At 32.3% G+C, this 17,500-nt stretch overlaps 1 protein-coding gene, 1 long non-coding RNA gene and 1 pseudogene across 5 annotated transcripts in view; 2 read left to right on the top strand and 1 right to left on the bottom strand.

Annotated features, from left to right (window-relative positions):
• LOC145242998 (uncharacterized) overlaps window positions 1-15,086 on the top strand; it is a 49,645-nt gene extending 34,559 nt beyond the window's left edge. The window contains exon 3 of the long non-coding RNA XR_013862836.1: window positions 14,383-15,086. This is a non-coding gene — a long non-coding RNA (uncharacterized LOC145242998). The remainder of the gene's footprint in view (window positions 1-14,382) is intronic.
• The window catches only part of LOC145241974 (protocadherin gamma-A11-like), a 412,318-nt gene that overhangs the window by 322,213 nt on the left and 72,605 nt on the right, over window positions 1-17,500 (top strand). The window lies entirely within an intron of this gene.
• On the bottom strand, window positions 1,274-1,407 carry LOC145243241 (U2 spliceosomal RNA; annotated as a pseudogene).

Raw genomic sequence — 17,500 nt, 5'->3', positions numbered from 1 at the left:
AATATTGTCTGTTGAGGTTAACCGAAGCAATTTAAATGGTTTGATAATTCTCGAAAAAAGTGATAATCTGATGAATCTAGTTCAGGAGATTACGCTGGATGGGATACGATTTCCCAACCAAATTCTCCGAAAAGATATTTCGTCAGTTGCGTTATGTGAGGGCGAGCATTATCATGCAGAAAGATGACTCCTTTTCTGCTGACTAAAGGTCGTTTTGGAGTACATCTATCTATATATATAAAAGACAAAAATCGGTGTGTATGTATGTATGTATGTATGTATGTATGTATGTATGTTTGTTTGTAACGCTAAAACTTTTGAAAGACGGAACCAGAGTTGACAAATTTGGTATCATATTGCACCTTGATCACCCGGATGACAAATATCGAAATTTCACGTCAAACGGACCAGTAGAAAGGGGTCAACTGATCGTTTTTCTCCTAGGGGGGCCCCCCAAAAAACCTGTCATTTTAACGTTATTCAATACGTGTCACGTGACGTGACGTCAGCTCAAACTTTTGACAGACACAACCAAAGTTGACAAATTATGTATCATATTGAACCTTGATCACCCGCATGACAAATATCGAAATTTCACACCAAACGGACCATTAAAAGGGGGTGAACTGATCATTTCTCTCCTAGGGGGGCCCCCAAAAAAACCTGTCATTTTAATGTTAATATTACATAATCCAAAAACGCTTAGTCATGTCACGTGACGTGACGTCAACATCCAGTAATGGCGAACAAATGTAAACAAACACTTTGTTTTACCGATACTTTTGTAATTTCTCTTCTGCTTTGTTCTAGAGATTATTAAACTCCATGACAATGTCTCCAACGTATTTAACTGGTTAAAAATAGTATTTATACAAGAGTTTTAACGAAAAATATCAGGAAAAAAATGTACAGGAATAAAAAAAAATTCAGCTTTCAAAATATTCGTCGATAAAAAAACCGATCTTTATATTTACGCTAGCCATTTTGTATATTACCACGTGACCTGCTATCTCTTAAACTGGAGGGGGGGGATCCACTTGAATCCAACAAAACCAGTAATTTTTTTTTTCTATTATATATACATCATTTTCTATAAAATTAAGTGTAGACTTTATAATTAAAACAAAAAATGTTATTCATACTAAAAAAAAAAAACGCTTAGTCATGTCACGTGACGTGACGTCAACATCCACTAATGGCGAACAATTGTACCTATTTACTATGCCTCCCCACGGGACAGAGTTAGACACCAGGGTCGTTTTTTAACGTGGAGAAAAGGTACAAAAATAAAAATTGTCTCAGTCGTGGAGGATTTCTCCTCCACCGAAAGAGAACAAGAAATAGAAGTGCAGCATCTGAAGAACAGATACTACACTTTGATCTTGACCAAAAGGCCAAGAATGCGAACAATTGTAAATAACAACTTTTTTCACAAAACCAACACCGTCTTTCTTTTTTTTCTCTCTCTTTCTCTCTCTCACCCACTTACTCTTCCCTCTCTCTCACCCTCTTTCTCTTGACGTCACACCACTGTTAAACTGTGGGGGGGGGAACACATTCCCAGGCATTATCTCCTATAGATGCACATTTTATTAGAAATTCAGCTTTCAAAATATTAGACGATAATAAAAATATAAAACCAACACCCTCTTTCTCTTTTCTCTCTCTCTCACCAACTTACTCTTCTCTCTCTCTCACCCTCTTTCTCTTGACCTCCTACTACTGTTAAACTGTGTGTGTGTGTGGGGGGGGGGAAGAGGCAGCTTGAAAACCAACAAAAACAGTGCACAGTTTCCCAAGCATTTGGGGTGGGAAGGGGGGGGGGAAGAAGCAGAGCGCACAGTTTCGTGTGAGAGAGAGAGAACAATTCTCAACCTATATACTCAACAAATTTTTTATCTACAGATTTGAAAGTTTGTATATAGGGTATTCAGACATATGGAAATATATCTAGCATAATCTATCTATTATATCTATAAAAGTGAAAATGTGTGTGTGTGTGAGGTAGCCAGAGAGAGAGAGAGAGAGAGAGAGAGAGAGAGAGACAACAATTCTCAACCTATATATTCAATACATTTTTTATCTACAGATTTGAAAATTTGTATATAGGGTATTCAGACATATGGAAATATATCTAGCATAATCTATCTATTATATCTATAAAAGTGAAAATGTGTGTGTGTGTGTGTGTGCGTAAGAGAGAGAGAGAACAATTCTCAACCTATATACTCAACGTATTTATATCTACGGATTTTAAACTTTGTATATAGGGTATTCAGACATATAGAAATATATCTAGCATAATCTATACATTATATCTATAAAAGTGAGAATGTGAGTGTGTGAGAGAGAGAGAACAATTCTCAACCTATATATTCAACAAATTTTTTACCTACAGATTTGAAAATTTGTATATTGGGTATTCAGACATATGGAAATATATCTAGCATAATCGATCTATTATATCTATAAAAGTCAGAATGTTTGCGTGTGGTTGTGTGTGTAAGGTTGCGAGAGAGAGAGAGAGAACAATTCTCAACCTATCTATTCAATAAATTTGTTATCTACAGATTTGACCATTTGTATATAGGGTATTCAGACATATGGAAATATATCCAGCATAATCTATCTATTATATCCATAAAAGTGAGAATGTGTGCGTGAGAGAGAGAGAGAGAGAGAGAGAGAGAGAGTAAGTACAATTCTCACCCTATATATTCAACAAATTTTTTATCTACCGATTAGAAAATTTGTATATAGGGTATTCAGACATATGGAAATATATCTAGCATAATCTATCTATTATATCTAGAAAAGTGAGAATGTGTGTGAAAGAGAGAGAGAGAGAAGAGAGAGAGAGAGAACAATTCTCAACCTATATATTCAACTAATTTTTATGTACAGATCTGAAAATTTGTATACAGGGTATTCAGACATATGGAAATATATCCAGCATAATCTATTATATCTATAAAAGGTAGAATGTGTGTGTGTGTGTGTGAGTGAGTGAGTGAGTGAGTGAGAGAGAGAGAGAGAGAGAACAATTCTCAACCTATATACTCAACAAATTTTGTATCTACAGATTTGATAATTTGTATATAGGGTATTCAGACATTTGGAAATATATCTAGCATAATCTATTATATCTATAAAAGTGAGAATGTGTGTGTGAGAGAGAGAGAAAGAACAATTCTCAACCTATATACTCAACAAATTTTTTATCTACAGATTTAAAAATTTGTATATAGGGTATTCAGACATATAGAAATATATCTAGCATAACCTATCTATTATATCTATAAAATGACCATGTGTGTGTGTGTGAGAGAGAGAGAGAGAGTCAGAGAGAGAGAGAGAGAACAATTTTCAGCTTGTGTGTGTGTGAGAAAGAGAGAGAGAGAAAGAGAGGAAGGAAAATTCTCACCCTATATATTCAACAAATTTTTTATCTACATATTAGAAAATTTGGATATAGGGTATTCAGACGTATGGAAATATATCTAGCATAATCTATCTATTATATCTATAAAAGTGAGAATGTGTGTGTGAGAGAGAGAGAAAGAGAGAGAGAGAACAATTCTCAACCTATATATTCAACTAATTTTTTATCTACAGATTTGAAAATGTGTATATTGGGTATTCAGACATATGTAAATATATCTGGCATAATCTATGTATTATATCTATAAAAGTGTGAATGTGAGTGATGGAAAGAGCAAAAAATTCTCAACCTATATAACCTATAAAAGTGAGAATATGTGTGAGAGAGAGAGAGAGAGAGAACAATTCTCAACCTATATATTCCACACATTTTTGGGCACAGATTTGGAAATTTGTATATAGGGTAGGCAGACATATAGAAATATATCTAGCATAATCTATCTATTATATCTATAAAAGTGAGAACTTGTGTGTGTGTGTGTGTGTGAGAGAGAGAGAGAACAATTCTTAACCTACATACTCAACAAATTTTTTACCTACAGTTTAGAAAATTTGTATATAGGGTATTCAGACATATGGAAATATATCTAGCATAATCTATCTATTATAACTACAAAAGTTAGAATGTGTGTGTGAGAGAGAGAGAGAGAACAATTCTAAACCTATATATTCAACAAATTTTTTATCTACAGATTTGAAACTTTGTATATAGGGTATTCAGACATATGGAAATATATCTAGCATAATCTATCTATTTTATCTATAAAAGTGAGAATGCGTGTGTGTGAGATAGCGAGAGAGAGAGAGAGAAAAAGAGAGAGATAAAAATTCTCAACCTATACATTCAACAAATTTTTTATCCACAGATTTGAACATTTGTATATAGGGTGTTCAGACATATAGAAATATATCTAGCATAATCTATCTATTATATGTATAAAAGTGAGAATGTGTGTGTGTGTGAGAGAGAGGACAATTGTCAACCTATGTATACAACAAATTTTTTATCTACAGATTTCAAAATTTGTATATTGGGCATTCAGACACATTTCAATATATCTGGCATAATCTGTCTATTATATCTATAAAAGTGAGAATGTGTGTGATAGAGAGAGAGAGAACAATTCTCAACCTATATACTCAACAAATTTTTTATCTACAGATTTGATAATTTGTATATAGGGTATTCAGACATAAGGAAATATATCTAGCATAATCTATCTATTATATCTATAAAATGACCATGTGTGTGTGTGTGAGAGAGAGAGAGAGAGTCAGAGAGAGAGAGAACAATTTTCAGCCTATATATTCAACACATTTTTTATCTACAGATTTGACAATTTGTATATAGGGTATTCAGACATATAGCAATATATCTAGCATATTCTATCTATTATATCGATAAATGTGAGAATGTGTATGTGTGTGTGTGTGAGAAAGAGAGAGAAAGAGAGAAAGGAAAATTCTCACCCTATATATTCAACAAATTTTTTATCTACATATTAGAAAATTTGGATATAGGGTATTCAGACGTATGGAAATATATCTAGCATAATCTATCTATTATATCTATAAAAGTGAGAATGTGTGTGTGAGAGAGAGAGAAAGAGAGAGAGAGAGAACAATTCTCAACCTATATATTCAACTAATTTTTTATCTACAGATTTGAAAATGTGTATATTGGGTATTCAGACATATGTAAATATATCTGGCATAATCTATGTATTATATCTATAAAAGTGTGAATGTGAGTGATGGAAAGAGCAAAAAATTCTCAACCTATATTTACAACAAATTGTTTATCTACAGATTTGAAAATTTGTATGTAGGGTATTCAGACATATGGAAATATATCTAGCATAATCTATTATATCTATAAAAGGTAGAATGTGTGTGTGTGTGTAGGTGTGTGTGAGAGAGAACAATTCTCAACCTATATACTCAACAAATTTTTTATCTACAGATTTGAAATTTTGTATATAGGGTATTCAGACATATAGAAATATATCTAGCATAATCTTTCTATTATATCTATAAAAGTGAGAATATGTGTGTGAGAGAGAGAGAGAGAGAGAACAATTCTCAACCTATATATTCCACACATTTTTGGGTACAGATTTGAAAATTTGTATATAGGGTAGGCAGACATATAGAAATATATCTAGCATAATCTATCTATTATATCTATAAAAGTGAGAACTTGTGTGTGTGTGTGTGTGAGAGAGAGAGAGAGAGAACAATTCTTAACCTACATACTCAACAAATTTTTTACCTACAGCTTAGAAAATTTGTATATAGGGTATTCAGACATATGGAAATATATCTAGCATAATCTATCTATTATAACTACAAAAGTCAGAATGTGTGTGTGAGAGAGAGAGAGAACAATTCTAAACCTATATATTCAACAAATTTTTTATCTACAGATTTGAAAATTTGTATATAGGGTATTCAGACATATGGAAATATATCTAGCATACTCTATCTATTTTATCTATAAAAGTGAGAATGTGTGTGTGTGAGATAGCGAGAGAGAGAGAGAAAAAGAGAGAGAGAGAAAAATTCTCAACCTATACATTCAACAAATGTTTTATCCACAGATTTGAACATTTGTATATAGGGTGTTCAGACATATAGAAATATATCTAGCATAATCTATCTATTATATGTATAAAAGTTAGAATGTGTGTGTGTGTGAGAGAGAGGACAATTCTCAACCTATGTATACAACAAATTTTTTATCTACAGATTTCAAAATTTGTATATTGGGCATTCAGACATATTTCAATATATCTGGCATAATCTGTCTATTATATCTATAAAAGTGAGAATGTGTGGGATAGAGAGAGAGAGAACAATTCTCAACCTATATACTCAACAAATTTTTTATCTACAGATTTGAAAATTTGTATATAGGGTATTCAGACATATGGAAATATATCTAGCATAATCTATTATATCTATAAAAGTGAGAATGTGTGTGTGTGTCTGAGTGTGTGTGTGTGTGTGAGAGAGAGAGAGAGAGAGAGAACAATTCTCAACCCATATACTCAACAAATTCTTTATCTACAGATTTTAAAATTTGTATATAGAGTATTCATACAAATAGAAATATATCTAGCATAATCTTTCTATTATATCTATAAAAGTGAGAATGTGTGTGTGTGTGTGTGTGTGAGCGAGAGAGAGAGAGAGAGAGAGAGAACAGTTCTCAACCTATACATTCAACAAATTTTTTATCTACAGATTTGAAAATTTGATTATAGGGTATTCAGAAATATCGAAATATATCTAGCATAATCTATTATATCTTTAAAAGTTAGAATGTGTGTGTGTGAGAGATAGAGAGAACAATTCTCAACCTATGCACTCTACAAATTTTTTATCTACAAATTAGAAAATTTGTATATAGGGTATTCACATATATGGAAATATATCTAGCATAATCTATCTATTATATCTATAAAAGTTAGAATGTGTGTGTGTGAGGTAGCGAGAGAGAGAGAGAGAGAGAGAGAGAGAGAGAGAGTAAGAACAATTTTCAACCTATATATTCAACAAATATTTGATCTACAGATTAGAAAATTTGTATATAGGGTATTCAGACATATGGAAATATATCTAGCATAATCTATCTATTATATCTCTAAAATTGAGAATGTGTGTGTGAGAGAGAGAGAGAACAATTTTCAACCTATATACTCAACAAATTTTTTATCTACAGATTTGAAAATTTGTATATAGGGTATTCAGACATATGGAAATATATCTAGAGTAATCTATCTATTATATCTATAAAAGTGAGAATGCGTGTGTGTGTGAGAGAGAGCGACACAGAACAATTCTCAACCTATATATTCAACAAATTTTTTATGTACAGATCTGAAATATCCCATTTGTATAGAAGTAGAAATCTTGATACCTACTCTGATACCTAATAAAAGAAAGGACACTCTTTAGGGCGGATTTTGATTATAACAAGTCACTAATTAGAAATTATAATAAACATTCAAATAATTTAAGAATTTTACCAAAATAAAATTGCATGGTAATCACCCAATTTCTGCCACAAAATTTTGATTGGCAGAACTCATAAACATAAAATATATATTTTCTAATTTCATCTTTTTTTTTCTTTTTACATAATCTGGTTTGATGTTTTCCCAAATATTCAAATCACTATATTTTGCTGCTTAATATCAAATACAGCAACTGAGTTATTTTTATGCATCAAACAATTACATTTTCTCATTCATCCAAACTAATCACTGAACATCAATTTCATATTTTCTTCACTAAAATATTACTGTGCTTGATGTCATCAAGTGGAGCGGATCATTTTTTTTTCATTTGTTCACACATTTTTCCAATTTATATATATTTTGTTAAAGATTCTTAGCCTATGTCATTGCATACCAATCTGTTTATTAAAAGTTAAGGTTCACTGTAAACACATATGTTACACCAAAATAAAAACGCTTCAGATAATGTCTTGATATTCAATTCAGTTTCTCACATGACATCTTATGAAGTTAGTAGAAATGTTACAGACTTTTGAATCTCAAACACTTTCAATACTGTGCACTGATATTTTCTTTTTTGCAATATAAGCACATTCATGATTTTTTTTACAAACGTTAAAAACTTTCACATTGTGTAGCAATATACTGAAACAATTATAAAAATATTTGTTTTTATTTTGAATGATGCAGGGCATCCGAAGAGAGATTTTTCTAACAAAATGAAAGTATAATTTTTAGCAATAGGTATCTAGGAAAAAGCCACTACATATGTTATGAGTTCCAAATTTCCACAACCTGGCAAATACTGGTACACGCTAGCAAATTTATATTTGCAATTACAGAATATGATTCTAATTTTTTCCTTTGCTCTTTATTCTAACACTACACTAAGTTTACTGTGTTATTTCGCTACAGTTGATATTGTGTAGAACAATAAGAAAATCATAGTGAACAATGCATTCAACAAAATTTCACACACATTTCTAGATACCTATATCTAATAAGTTCAAAAGAAAGGACACACTTAGGGAGGTATTTTGGTGGTCAAGTCACTAATAAGAGATTAGCTGGTTTCCCGGCATAGCCCAGGATATAATAAAGATTGACTGAAATACATGTTCTAGCTGGTTTCTAGGCGTTGCCAGGGATGTAATATAGACACATTATGTTGTATATTACCTGTTCTCTTCTCCCTAAGGTAAAACAATTTCATATACATGCTGTAAATTACCTATGCTAGGGATAAAACATGAACAATACCAGTCCTAGGGTAGATAAAACAAATAATACATAGAGATGAAAGATTCCTCTCCCCTAAGAATCAAACATATGTTCAATATCTGCTTTTGTTTTTTCATTGTTTATACGGTCCCGAGCAACGCCGGGTAGCCCTGCTAGTCTATAATATAAATCTCACCTGTCTGTTTAAATATATGTATGTATGTATGTATGTATGTCTCGCAAAAACTTTCGAGAGATGTGATGGAACCTGACACGATCGGTATTTTAAGCTCGACGTCTCGGACGATAAATATCGAAAAATTGGCCCAAAATATTAATTCCTTCAATCTAAACTCGGCTCTTTTGTACAAGGAGAGGTCATTTTTTTTTAACAAGTCATCGTCACCGATATTTTAGCAAGTCATCGTCACCGTTGGATTGACTTTAGTTAATTTCAACGCTTTTGATTTCTGGTCGCCTCATGAATTTTTTGTCATATATATATATATATATATATATATATATATATATATATATATATATATATATATATATATGTATGTATATATATATATATGTATATATATATGTATAAATATATATATATGTATATATATGTATATATATATGTATATATATATATGCATATATATATTTATACATATATATATGTGTATGTATAAATATATATATATGTATAACTATATATATATATGTATATATATGCATATATATATATATATATATATATATATATATATATATATATATATATATATATAGTAAGAGAGATGACATAGAATCTAAAATAAAGAAAATAGTTGAATACATTTTACTTTATTTCCGACATTCTTCAGGTGTATCTTGCTGAACTCGGGAATATTTATGTCGAACTCGGAAAATATGACGGAATTCGAGAAAGAACACTTTATTTAATTCATTTGCTTTTGTTCCGTCAGCTATGCCTGCATAGAGGTCTAAAGTTTCGCTTTTGTATTTCTGGTTGCGAGAATTGAACTTTCCAACTTTAGGAGTATATCACTATTACAATCGATTTTTCCCAGTATTCTAACCACTGCGCCACAGGTCCTTGTAGACAATTCTAGTACGATTTTTAAGAGCTTAAACCTATTTTTATTTCTAGTTGTAAATATCACTATTTATTACTAATTAATATATATATATATATATATATATATATATATATATATATATATATATATATATATATATATATGAAATTTATTTATACAAACATTGATGGCTACATATGTGCATACATGTTTCTGTAATCACCCGCGTTGGGGGATTACGTCTTCAGACCAAGAATTATCGTCGATAACTGATATTTCAAACAAAAACTTTTTCTTATTTCGTTTACAAAGTTAGAATATAACATGGGTGGGGGTTATGAGCGGGGAGAGGATAAGTGAGGTCTTTGAAGATAATAAACATCTTTTTTATTAGAAATAAAAAGTTTAAGAAAAAGTTTTAGTTTGAAATATCAGGAGCTTATTGGTAGGTGAACATGTATACGGTCAACGCGGATGTTTGCTAGTAAAACTGTAGGGAATGGCGACGGGAATGGCCAAACGTTCCAGTGCTAGACCTACGCCGAGCTTATTTCAAAGTACATGCCGATAAATCTCTTTAGCAGTTTCAAACAATAGAGATCAAGAGGCAATGAAATTATCCACATCGGATTTGGATTCAATGATGCGTCGTGTTAATGTCGTGCTCAGCAAGGATGAGATCATAAACCGGCTAATAATCGAGAGGTCCCATCGCACAATAAAGTGCACTACCGCAAGAACACGGTGCACGATCTTGGAGCAGTGCACTGGCACAAGGTTACGCCTAGGGACAAGACGGCTACGAGCGCACCTGCGAACATAATATATATCTATAGGGTCCGTGTCAAGATTATCGGTGAAGTGGAGGTGCCCGGTAATGTAGTTACTAGTCCGCACAAGTTGGGAGATTCTGTTTGAGTGAAGAATCCACAGGGAAGATGTACGACGCAGTTCAGCACAGGTACAGTGACGAAAATCAATAGCCAACACCCAGTATCGGTTAATTAAACACCTCGACAGATAAAAGATCTGCGTCCTGATTGCTCCGTCCGAAGATCTAGAGCAGAAGGAGTGCAATAATGCGGTAGACGAATGCGCCACTGAGGAATTTCTTGAATCTGTACCATTAAGACAAAGTACCAGGAAAAGCAACCTGCCCAACATTGCCATTTGTGTGGTCTCGAGATCAGGGAGGAATGTTTAAAACAAATGTTATTGCATATCGTTCTTCTAAAACGCCCTCGCGTCCATACTAAATTTTTTTAAATTCACCAGCTCGGACAATCAGGATTTAGTAGGGTGTATTCCAATTCCTACTGTAGATGTTCATTTGAACATGAAAATTTAAAAATTGGTTAGTCATCTCATAAGATGTATAGCAATAACATACTGAATTTTCAAGTGTCTAACTACAATTTAAAATTCCTGCACAAAAAGTCTGGAAGTTATTGAAGGCACCTTGTATATGAAAAGATATACGGAAAGAGATAGATACATAGAAAGGGAGACATACATGTAGGTATGAATATACAGGAATAGAAATATGCAGAGAGATATACAGAGAAGGATGAAGAAAAGAGAGAGGGGTGTGAGGTAAAAAGAGAGAGAAGGATAGAAGAGAGGGCAACATTAAAGTAAGGCAAGAAAAGAAGGAAATAATCATAATTCAACTTCACTATTTGTTATTTCTTGCCTCAAGGGAAAAACAAAATGAATGCCAAGTCTATAAAGCGAAATGATAGATGATGAAAGAAAGCGAACAAAGAAGACAAATCGAAAATACAAGTCCAATATAAAACAAGAGAGAAGTAAAATTAAAGCAAATACGAAAAGGTGAATTGAAAAGTGTGAAACGGTTAAAAAACGGAACGATCTTAAATAAAAGCCGAACAGACAATGACAGCTGGGTTACTAAAAAAATATAGAATGAAATAAAACGAAACGAATTTTTTTTTTTTGGTTTGTTATTCTTTTATGCTTAGTTCCGCCTTTTATCTTTACAGAAACTAGTCAGCGATTTGGAAGTCTCACGAGAACAAGAATCTCGCGAAAACACGCGTATGGGACTTCTTTCAGAAACAAAAACGGTAAAGAATCAAAAATAGAAATGATAATTATATATATATATATATATGTATATATATATATATATATATATATATATATATATATATATATATATATATATATATATATATATAAACAGAAAACACAAGAATAAAATATTTTAGAGTTCCGAAAATATTCCTTTGATATTTGGAAGTGGGGGTGGGGTGGGTGGAAAGTTCCAATGAAAGAAAAATAACATTACGCAAAACGGAATCTGGTATTATTTACCTTCAACTCCATCACTCTATTGGGAATCGAGTACGCCAAATCAATTGGGAATAGATTATTTTTTACAACGCTCTGGAGGCAACTCTTATTTTAAGTTTTCGCTCCCTTTATTTTAAATGTTGCCAAAACAGAAGTAAAGCCCCTTTACTTGTCCCCGAATACGATTTTTAGTTTGTGGAAAAAAATCCAACTTCCTGAAATAGGACACTCTGGGTTAGAACTAAAACAAAAATTACCTCCGTCTAGAAGAATTTCTCATTCACTGATCGAAGACAGAAAACGATGAAGTGTAATATCAGAACAGTTACTACGCTCTGCTCCTAGCGAAAAGGCTACGAAAAATATATACATTTAAGATGCGTTTCTCCAATGTGCATGTTTACCAATGAGAATAATATTTCATTAAACGTGACAGATCCTCTAACGGACAGAGTATGTTATAGAAATGCATGGACGCATGTAAAATGTCATCTAAAATTTACATGTGACAGACATAGGCAGGAACCATCCGACGTACAGAATTTCTTATTAGTTTATTTGGACGCGTTAAAATGGGCGTTAATCGGGCCTAAAACTCGAATTCCGTCAAATTTCCACCTTACAAATCGTAAAATTTGAAAATCTTATTTTTTTTAAAATTCTATCTTTATTTACCCGGCGTTATTTGGTAATGTATGTACTTGCATATATATATATATATATATATATATATATATATATATATATATATATATATATATATATATATATATATATACTAATTTAACTAATTGCCTCGTCTTTACAGACGTTCGCCATCCAAATGCTCCCAACTAACCTAATCATAGTTATCAGGTTAATCCTCAGCGACACCTAAACCCGTCCGTGAGCCTGAAGATGACTTTTCAGGCCAGCATTAGCTCTGCACAGTCTGCCACACAGTATGTATGTATGTGCGTTTTACAGAATGTCAGATGAACATGGTACGTAAGGTTGCAAGTTGGGGAAACCCAACCGGAAAATCTGCTAACTTTTATTGGGTTGTGATTATAAACCACTCTACTGCTGTCATCAGACGTGTTTTGGCAGAGGTCTCATACAAAATAAAAAAAAAAATAAAAAAATTCAAAAATACTCTGGAAAACATCATAAAAAATTAGGAGTCGTTGAATACTCTCCGACTGTAACTATGAATTAATTTCCTTTAATTCTTGTGTTAATTGTCGGTAGCCTTGTGTTAAAGATGCTCGCCTATGAAGTCAAGGTTGGCTTTGTGAATGTATTTGAATGTCTCGACCAGCCGTAATTATCATTTCCTACACTGATGATCGCAGAAGCATGAAACACTAGTATCTGCAGGTATAAAAATAATTCTTAGTATTTTTTTGAAAAAATATTTTACTCATATATATATATATATATATATATATATATATATATCTACTATTATGTAAAACGAACTTTGTCCGTGAGTTCGTTACTTATGGACTCGAAAACAAAAGGGTCGATTTTTATGAAATTTCTCACAAAGGTACTTTATAGGCCTGGCTGCGTTCTTAGATAAGTTTTGTATCGGAATGTCGTCGATAAGTATCGATAATCGAAATAATCCGATGAAAAAAGGAACTGGCGATTTTGACCTTGTTACCATCTTACACAATTTAAAATCATACGTGCATTTTAGAAGTTGTATAACCACACAAGCAGAATGCCCAGACATATAAAATCAACAGTAAATTCTTTGATATGGTAGGGGTGTATTCGAAATGAATGTTTCTGTTCAAACAACTATTGCACTATGATAATTGACTTTTTCATTTTAAACTTTAATTTAAGCTATGATATATAAAAAATACTTTTCTAAAAATTAACAATCGATTCGCTACAGTGCAATGTAGACTAAAATGCATTGTGAACTAAATCATTTCTTCCTGGTTCGATTTGATAAAAAAAATGAACGATTTTGCCGATTTCTATGACAATACAAATATAGGTGTGTGAAACATTCGTGATCATCCTTCAATCCCGTACAACGTCGTGTCTCTCTCCTTGTACACACACACACACACACACACACACACGAACACACACACACACACACATATATATTATTGAGAAAAGAGATATATATGTATATATATATATCTTATATATATATATATATATATATATATATATATATATAGAGATAGATAGATAGATAGATAGATAGATAGATATACAAACTATGGATATATACATATTATAGATAAATGTATGTACTTTGGTGTTTTGTAGAATCTATAGAAAACTGCAACATTGTATTTCAGATTCGTGTGATGTCGAATGGTTGCGATCAAATTTCGAAATAAACAGAAGAGAAAAAAAGAAGACGAAAGATAGACGCCCTTTGATCTGGTCGAGTATCGTGCCAAGACAGCGATTTATGTGTTAGCAAAAACATTGCACCGATCGAACGGGTTAACCTCTCCGTGCAAATCTATGATGATGCCAAATTAGAGTGATGCGTTAGAACGAGTACATGCACCGTCCCAGCTGAGATAGAATCCTTTTTTACTTGCCTCCATACGAGGGCAATATCGGTTTCTGTTGTGGGGAAACCAACTACCCAAAAGGGAGCACTATACATCGGAAATAAAATAAAAATTGTCTCTGTCTAGAAATACCTCTTCTGCTCCGACTAATGAAAGAAAAGACGAAGTGTTAGACCAGGACATATACTACACTTTGCACCTAGCCAAAAACGTTACGCATGTGAAGATCTGAATGAGTTTATATTGAATAAAGTAATTCAGATCTTTACATGCGTCAAAGCATTTCTATTAGTGACAAGTCTGTCGTTTTGTTCTGCTTGATTTTAAAATGATTTCATCACTATACGCGCAGATTGAATAGACGCATCTTCGAAAATGAGTTTTTGTTCGATTTGTTTATTATGTTATTTTGGCAACTCTTATTTTAATTAAGAATTTATTTCAAGTTTAATTTTTTATAAAAATGTTATCTATCAATATGTCCATCGCTCTAAATAATTATTGATATATATTTTTCTGTATCATATGTATATATATATATATATATATATATATATATATATATATATATATATATATGTATGTATGTATGTATGTCTTGATATACATCTATCTACACACCCACGCACACTTATATAAAATAAAAAGGTTGAAATAATATATAATTAGTAAGCTATACCGAATTTTCCACGTTTCTTCCATTTTTGGGAAAGAAGAAAAAGAAAAGAAAAAGAAAAGAAAAAGAAATCCAGCAGAGTACTCAATTAAAATAAAATCCGAAAAATATAAGCGTATTTATATATTGTATCTTGTGTACAGAAAATTGTTAGATGAGATAAGTCATTGGTACCGTCGGTTTCAAGCCCGATAATTAGGACCGTTTTAGATATCCATATAAAGCTCTCTTCAGCCAATACTTATCTCATATATACATACTCAGCGATGAGTATTGGTTGAAGAGAGCTTGATATGGATATCTAAAACGGTCCTAATTATCAGGTTTGAAACCGACGGAACCAATGACTTATCTCATTTAACAACTTTTCGTACACAAAATAATATATATATATATATATATATATATATATATATATATATATATATATATATATATATATATATATATATATATGTATATATATATATATATATATACGAGGAAGTAATATTAAACACCCTGGGACGGCTATTACATTTACACATACAAACTTTCAAAATAATCCAGATAAAACTGACGTAGCTCAACACTATACTGCCATCTCCCAAAATTTTCGACCGTCTTATGTCTATTAATAAAAGGTGTTTATGTTTTCATACGTTTGATTTTAATATTCATTAAACACGTCCTCATTCTGAACTAACAAAATTTAAAAATTCATATGATGTGATATCAATCCGCGCCATTCAATATATGTCTGTGTGTATGTGTGTGCGCGTTTGTGTGGGCGAGTTTGTGTGTGCGAGTTTGTGTGTGCGAGTTTGTGTGTGTGCATTTGTGTGCGCGCGTTTGTGTGTGCGAGTTTGTGTGTGCGAGTTTGTGTGTGTGTGCGTTTGTGTGTGTGCGTTTGTGTGTGCGCGTTTGTGTGTGCGAGTTTGTGTGTGCGAGTTTGTGTGTGTGCGTTTGTGTATGCGCGTTTGTGTGTGCGATTTTGTGTGTGCGAGTTTGTGTGTGTGCGTTTGTGTGTGTGCGTTTGTGTGCGCGCGTTTGTGTGTGCGAGTTTGTGTGTGCGAGCTTGTGTGTGTGCGTTTGTGTGTGTGCGTTTGTGTGTGCGAGTTTGTGTGTGCGAGTTTATGTGTGTGTGCGTTTGTGTGTGTGCGTTTGTGTGTGTGCGTTTATGTGCGCGCGTTTGTGTGTGCGAGTTTGTGTGTGCGAGTTTGTGTGTGCGAGTTTGTGTGTGTGTGCGTTTGTGTGTGCGAGTTTGTGTGTGCGAGTTTGTATGTGCGAGTTTGTGTGTGTGCGTTTGTGTGTGTGCGTTTGTGTGCGCGCGTGCAACTGCTATCAAGTGATGCTACGCAATGATGGGAAAACATGTAAAGTAAAAACATTATTGAAATATAAATGAAACATCGATTTATTAAAGCTAAAAATTAAAAGATTTACAAAAATATCAATAAATATTTAATTTTTAACTTTAATCATGTTTAAAATAATAAGAACTATAAAATAAATAACTAAAAAAACATAAAACGATTAACAAACATTATTTTAAAAGGCAAACAAGAATGCATTTTATGCTTAAAGATTTGATTAAATTAAATTAAATATGTTTGTATGTTCATCAAAACTCTAGACCTCATTCAAATCTCTAAAATATAACATATATTTCAGTTATAATTCAAGAGAAAAAAATGCATCCACATAGTGACGCATACAAACATACACTTAACGCAGTAACATTCTACAAACATAAACATAATGGACACATCTACAGCACTTTATCCAAATATGATTTTCCTGCCGTAATACAACTTTATAAATCCCATTAGAAAACAAGAAAACATTGACACCACATTAACCACACGAGTTAGAATTTTTGTCATTCCACGCAATACATATCGCATACATAAATGGTGCATAGATTGAATATAGAAAACACGAGAATAAAAGAACGCAAAAGCCGCTAAAGTTGGTGGTGAAAAAACGCACTTATTACTTATATGCTTGATTTCAATCATGGATTGGACTTTTCAAAGGCGTTGATTATCAAAATTATACGCAATTCACATCGCATACGTCTTATTGAAGCTGTTTGCATCGCTGGTGGCAACAAGACATCTAAGCAGAAAAATGTGATAGATTCAGATTATTCTTATCTTAGCGAAACCGATTATTGGAGAACATTTTATTAGTTTTATTACCTATTGAAATTCTGCTGTTTCCTCTTGACCTTTA

This window comes from Euprymna scolopes, chromosome 21, assembly GCF_053919585.1.
Source record: "Euprymna scolopes isolate OS-2025 chromosome 21, ASM5391958v1, whole genome shotgun sequence".
Classification (NCBI taxonomy): Eukaryota; Metazoa; Mollusca; class Cephalopoda; order Sepiida; family Sepiolidae; genus Euprymna; species Euprymna scolopes.
The sequence above is the reverse complement of the archived record's forward strand: the minus strand, read 5'-3'. Positions and strand labels throughout refer to the sequence as shown.